The sequence below is a fragment of the Lutra lutra genome, chromosome 14 (assembly GCF_902655055.1).
Source record: "Lutra lutra chromosome 14, mLutLut1.2, whole genome shotgun sequence".
In the NCBI taxonomy this organism is placed as follows: domain Eukaryota; kingdom Metazoa; phylum Chordata; class Mammalia; order Carnivora; family Mustelidae; genus Lutra; species Lutra lutra.
The window spans coordinates 86,362,501-86,369,548 of NC_062291.1; positions in this window are offsets into that span (position 1 = coordinate 86,362,501).

The window sequence follows — 7,048 nt, forward strand, 5'->3', positions numbered from 1 at the left end:
GGAAAGATCCCCCCAGTACTCGCCCCCACGTGTCCCCCCGGCTGGAGAACAGCTCCAGACAGGCCCTGTGAGTCTTGTCCTTACTGCCTCCAGCTCCCCAGTACCCAGCGCAGTGCTGATGGCCTCCAATTCACATGCCTTCAATTTAGCAACTCCTGACTGCCTTAAAAATCCCAGAGAGAGCTCAGATTTGTCTGGGTTGGCTCACATAACCGGTCACAAACCAAGTATGGTGATGCCAGGAGTAGGAGTTCTTTGCTAGGTCAGCATCTATCCCAAAACTGCCTGGTGAGGAGTGGACCCAAGGGAAAGAATGCAGGGCAATGAGATGAGTCCACCACAGCAACCGGAGGCCTCATCCCTTGAGGAGCCATGCAGTATCTTTCAATACAATTCTGTCGTTCAATTCTGGCTGCAGCAGCTGCCATGGGGGCATCCTGAGTTGTATTTCTTTTTATTTATTTATTTATTTTTTTATAGACATATAATGTATTTTTATCCCCAGGGGTACAGGTCTGTGAATCGCCAGGTGAGTTCTATTTCTAAGAGAGACTCTCCCCTTGCGGCCTGGTGTGACCCTGTCCCTCCATGGTGTGTAGTAGAGGTGCTATGTTGTCCTCTGTGTTGAGCTCGGAAGATGATGTAGGCCTTCTCCAGTCTCTTTGACCTTCCTCTGGCTGGAATGCAGGTCTCCATGGCCCAGGGGACAGCAGAGCCACAAGCTAGAAGGAGCCTGGGCTCCTAGGTCACCACATGGAGGAAGGTTCCCCACCAAGCAAACCTTCATTGGACTGTTATGTGCGTGAGCACTAAGCTATTTTCAGCTGTTGAAAGTGCGAAGCTTACTCATTTACAGCAACTAACTCATGCAATATTCATGGTGATCGGCTTTAAATGGCCTAGAGAAAAATGTGCTACTCTGGGCTGGAAAAGTTATGTTCTGCAAGCCATAATAGCTATCAGCACACTGGGAGTGATCCTGTATGTAACATTACAGTGGTCTCAATCCATGGGGCATGAGGAAAGACTCAGGAATGTGCAACTCTGTGTCTACTGGGGGTGGCAGCACAAAGAACAGCAGCTTATTTTTAAAAGTGGAAATTTTTAATGTTTACTTAAAATTACAAATAGTACCTGCTTATAATAAACAATTTGGGAATTAGAGGAAAGTAGAGAGATAAAATAAATGAGTCACTGGTTAACTTTTTGGAGTATTTCCATCCAGTCTTTTCAAAAAGACATTTGGAAATACACACTTTCCCATGACCAAGTGCACTTTGTGCACCTAAATTTTTTCGTAAAAAATATTAAAAATAAGAGATTTCTGCTTCTGGGAAGATGAAGTAGATGAAATTTTTTCTTTTCCTCCTGCTAGATACAACAGAAAACCCTGGACCTTACACATAAAACACATGAGAAGACTGAAAAGTGTCCAGAAGAAGACAGACTTGTTAGGGATCTTGAGACCCAGGAAACTACATAATGGTGATTTTCCTGGATTTTCTTTTTGCATCATATATCCCAGACTTGGAGCTGACAATGTTGCCAGTCCAGAAGTGTCAATCATACAGATTTAAATTAAAAAAAAAAAATCCCTGCTATCTCTAGCCAAAGGACTGGGAAGGAGCATCCTGGTAAGACAGAGAACTTGTAGACTATAATTGCTCTATACCAACCAAACACCACAGAAATCCTGTGGCCCAACCCTACTCATACCACCAAAGACCAAGTGGGGAGACTATACTCCTATCCTCAAGGGACTGTAAGGGGGTGCCCCAACAGGGTGGCATCAGAGAAGGCCTAGTGGGGATTTGGGGACTTTACTACCACTCACGGTGTCAGTAGAGGCCATGTGGGGAGTAGTAATGAAGCACTCTCTCCCAGGCCAGGAGGTAGTAGTGGAAGTTTCACGGGCAGCCAGAACTCCCAATCCTTATCCAGCAATAATAAGGAGTCCCCCCACTGGCTGTGAATGTGGGCTGAGTGGGAAACAAGGACTTCTACCCTGTACTTGGTAGCAATGAGGTGATACTTCCCTTTTCCCCTGCCAGAGCAATGCCAGAGAAATCCAACTAGAACAGAAAGTTTAAATAAGATGCTTAGAACATAGTAATCAAAATGTCCAAGCTTCAACTGAAAGTCACTTGTCAAACAAAGAATAAGGAGTTTCTCAAACTGAATGAAAAAAGACCACCAGTAGATGCCAACATTGAGATATGAACAGGTTAGAATTATCTGACAGATATTTTTAAAGCAGCCATCATAAGAATGCTTCAACAGTTAATTATAAATATGTGTAAAACAAATGAAAAGATAGAAAGCATCAAGAAATAAGATAGAAGGTTTTAGCAAAGAAATAGAAGATATAAAGAAGAACCAAATGGAAATTTTAAAAATGAAAATATAACCAATATAAAATACTCAGTGGAGGAGCTTTACTGAAGCATGGAAGATCAGAGGAAGTAATCCATGAACTTGAAGACAGAACAATGAAAACTACTCAATCTAAACAGAGAAAAAAATTTAAATGAACAGAGCTTGAGGAACATGTGGAATTATAACAAAAGATCTAACATTATGATATTGGAGTCTCAGGAGGAAGAGAATAAGGACACTGCTGAAAAAGTACTAAGAAAAATAATGGCTGAAAACTCCCCAAATTTAGCAAAATATATAAACATAGATTCAACAAACTTAGTGAATCTCAAACAGGATAAGCCCAAAGAAATCCACGCCAAGGCTCAACGTAGTCAAACCTCTGAAAATTAAAGAATACATATATACATAGTATTTTAGTAGATAAAAAGCTTTCATACAGCAAAGGAAACAGTCAAAAAACCTAAAGGCAACCTACAGAATGGGAGAAGATATTTGCAAATGACATATCAGGTAAAGGGCTAGTATCCAAGATCTATAAAGAACTTACCAAATTCCACACCCAAGAAAAAACAAATAATCCAGTCAAGAAATGGGGAGAAGAAATGAACAGACCTTTCTCCAAAGAAGACATACACATGTGTATGTGTCAACAGACACATGAAAAAATGCTCCATATCACTTGGCATCAGGGAAAATAGAAATCAAAACCACAATGACAGACCACTTTATGCCAGTCAGAATGGCTGAAATTAACAAGTCAGGAAACAACAGGTGTTGGCAAGGATGTGGAGAAAGGGGAACCCTCTTACGCTGTTGGTGGGAATGCAAGCTGGTGCAACCACTCTGGAAAACAGTATGGAGTTTCCTCAAAAAGTTGTAAATAGAGCTACCCTATGACCCAGCAGTCGCACTACTGGGTATTTACCCCAAAGACACACTACAAATGTTGTGCTCGCTTCGGCAGCACATATACTAAAATTGGAAGACACACTACAAATGTAGTGATTTGAAGGGGCACCTGGACCCCAATGTTCATAGCAGCAATGTTCACGATAACCAAACAGTGGAAAGAGCTGAGATGTCCATTGACAGATGAATGGATAAGGAAGATGTGGTTTATATATACAATGGAATATTACTCAGCCACCAGAAGGGATGAATATTTACCATTTGCATAGATGTGGATGGAACTGGAGGGCATTATGCTGAGTGAATTCAATAAGTCAGTCAGAGAAGGATGGTTATCATATGGCTTCACTCATACATGGAATATAGGAAACAGCACAGAGGATCAGAGGAGAAGGGAGGGAAAACTGAATGGGAAGTCATCAAGAGGGAGAAAAACCATGAGAGACTCTTAACTATAGGAAAGAAACTGAGGGTTGCTGGAGGAGATGTGGGTGGGGACATGGGGTAATTGGGTGATAGGCATTAAGGAGGGCACACGATATGAGGAGCACCAGGTATTATACAAAACTGATAAATTGCCGAACACTACATCTGAGACCAATGATATATTATATGATGGCTAAATTAATTTAAATTAAAAAGTAACCAAAAAAAAGATAAATGGTGTTCCAATAACCCACAAGAAGACAGAAGTTATTAAAAAGAGAAATAAAAAGCAGAGGGGGTAAATTGAAAACAAAGCATAAAATGACAGACTCAACCCCTTACATATAAAAAACTACATTAAATGTAAATGCTCTAAATACACCAATAAAAAGATCGACATTATCAAAGTGGATTTTAAAAATGTTACTCAGGGGCGCCTGGGTGGCTCAGTGGGTTAAGCCGCTGCCTTCGGCTCAGGTCATGATCTCAGGGTCCTGGGATCGAGTCCCACATCGGGCTCTCTGCTCAGCAAGAAGCCTGCTTCCCTCTCTCTCTCTCTCTCTGCCTGCCTCTCCGTCTACTTGTGATCTCTCTCTGTCAAATAAATAAATAAAATCTTTAAAAAAAAATAAAATAATAAAATAAAATAAAATAAATGTTACTCAGTAATACATTATCTACAAGAAACTCGTTTCAAATGAGTAATGATACAGGAAGGTTGAAAGTAAAAGGATAGTAAAAGTTATATCATGGAAACATGAATTTTAAAAAAGCAGATTTTGTTTCACTGAAGTCAGATAAAGTAGACCTCAGAGCAAAGAAAATTATCAGAGACAGAGAGAAACAATATATAATGACAAAAGAAAACATAACCACGCCCAATGTGTTTGCACCAAAACAGCCAAAAATAGGTGAAGCCAAGAGTGATAGAACTGAGGGGCGCCTGGGTGGCTCAGGCGTTAAGCATCTGCCTTCTGCTCAGGTCATCATCCCGGGGTCCTGGGATCGAGCCCTAAATTGGGCTCCCTGCTCAGCTCTCCCTCACCCTCTCCCACTGACCCTGCTTATGTTCCCCTTCTCGCTCTCTCTGTCAAATAAATAAATAAAATCTTTTTTTTTAAGTGATAGAACTGAGAGGAAAAACGGAAAAAAAAAAAACCATAATCCCTTTCTCAACAATTGTTGGAACTCTTAGAAAATCAGCAAAAATTCAGAACTCAGTCACACAATTAACCAACAATTAGGATCTGACTGCCACTTCTAGAACATTACATGCAACAATGTCATTATACACATTCTTTCCAAATATCAATGAAACATATGCCAATATAGGCCATATAATCTAGGACATAAAAACAGATCTCCAAAGAATCAAAATCATACAGAATATGTTGTCTGACCACAATGGAATCAATCTAGTGTCCAATAATGGAAAAATCTTCAAACACTTGGAAATTAAACAAGGCACTTCTAAATAATCCCATGAATCAAGGAAGTCTTGAATGAGATAAAAAAGAAGAAATAAACTGAATGAAGATAAAAAAAAAAACAACATATCAAAATTTGGGGACAGAGCTAATGCTGTGCTCAGAGGAAAAAATCATAACATTAAAATGCTTAGAGAATAATGCTTTTCACAGACAACCAAGCCTCACATCTTTTTTTTTTTTAAGATTTTATTTATTTATTTGTCATAGAGAGAGAAGCGAGAGTGAGCACAGGCAGACAGAGTGGCAGGCAGAGGCAGAGGGAGAAGCAGGCTCCCTGCCAAGCAAGGAGCCCGATGTGGGACTCGATCCCAGGACGCCGGGATCATGACCTGAGCCGAAGGCAGCTGCTTAACCAACTGAGCCACCCAGGCGTCCCCAAGCCTCACATCTTATATAAAAATTAATTCAAAATCGATCACGGACTCCATGTGAAATGTGAAACTACAAAACCTTAAGAAAAAAATGAAGGAGAAAATCTTGGGGTTCTGCAGTTAGTCAAAAAATTCTTAGACTTGACATAAAAGCACAATCCATAAAAGGAAACACAGATAAACTGGGCTTAGTCAAAATATGTTGGGAAAAGCGTCTCCCACTTGGAGTCTTTTGATCTCTGCACTCAGCTGCATAAGCAGGGGCACTGGGCCTGGAACATTTCCCTATCAAGAGGTAAAGAGCCCACACTGCCTGTGCTGACTTGTCTCCTTGTGTGGATAGCTTTCCTTGTTTCAGATTCTATGTGTCCCTCTCTGTCCTGCCCAGGTGTGCACATCCTAGAGTCCCTGGCCAACTCTATATGCAGGGAGGGGACAGAGTCTATCTGACACAGCACAAGAGGGGTGCACGTAGGCCAATGGCCCTGCATCAACTGCTGTGGGGAACCTGCTGACTATGGGGAAGGGGCTGATGCTTACTACTGATGCAGATTTTGCTAAGTCCCATCTCTGTGTGAGGAAAGCCTTGTTTCATCTGGTGCCTGTGTTGTGTTTTCCTTGGTCCCTCTGATACCAAGACACAGCGGGCAGCCATGGTCAGACTTCTGCTCCTGGTAGTAGGCAATAGATCTCACTGGCTTGACAAAAAGATTTAAAAAAAAAAAAAAAGCCACTTAGTTTAAGCACTTCCCTGTTGAAAAACATTTGGACTGTTTCCCGCTTAGGGCTATTATATGAATAAAATTGCTACAAACATTTGTGTATATGTTTTTGTGTAAACATCAGTTTTTGGTTTGCCAAGGATCCTATAAGGAGATCCAATGATAAGCTGCAGACGAGGAGAAAGTGTTTGTAAGTTGAAAATCTGACAGAGGACTAGTATCTAGACTACATAAAGAACTCTCAAAATTCAACCGTAAGAAGACAAATAATCTAATTAGGAAGCAAACTGATGACATGAAGAACCATCTCAGTAGAGTGTACACCGATGGCAATTAATCACATAAAAAGATGAAAAACATACTCATTAGAGAAATGCAGATTAAAGTCACAGTGAGATCCCACTAGGCTCCTATCAAAATGACTACAATAAAAAATAGTGCCACCACCAAAGGCTGACGCAGACTTGGGGAAAATGGATCCTTCAGGCACTGTTGGTGGGAAGACAAAACGGTGCAGCCGACTAAACACGCGGCCACTACACAGCCCAGCAACCCCACCCCTGGCCGTTATCCCGGAGAAGAGCCTTGTGCTCACGAGAGAGTCTGCACACGTCCACCATGCCTGCCAAGCTCCTCCCGGGGCTGGCAGTCTCCTTATATGAGTGTCCTTGGGCTGCCCCGACACATGAGCACACACTGGGAAGCAACACGAAGGTCTTCTTTCGAAGTCCGGAGGCCGGATTCCAGCATC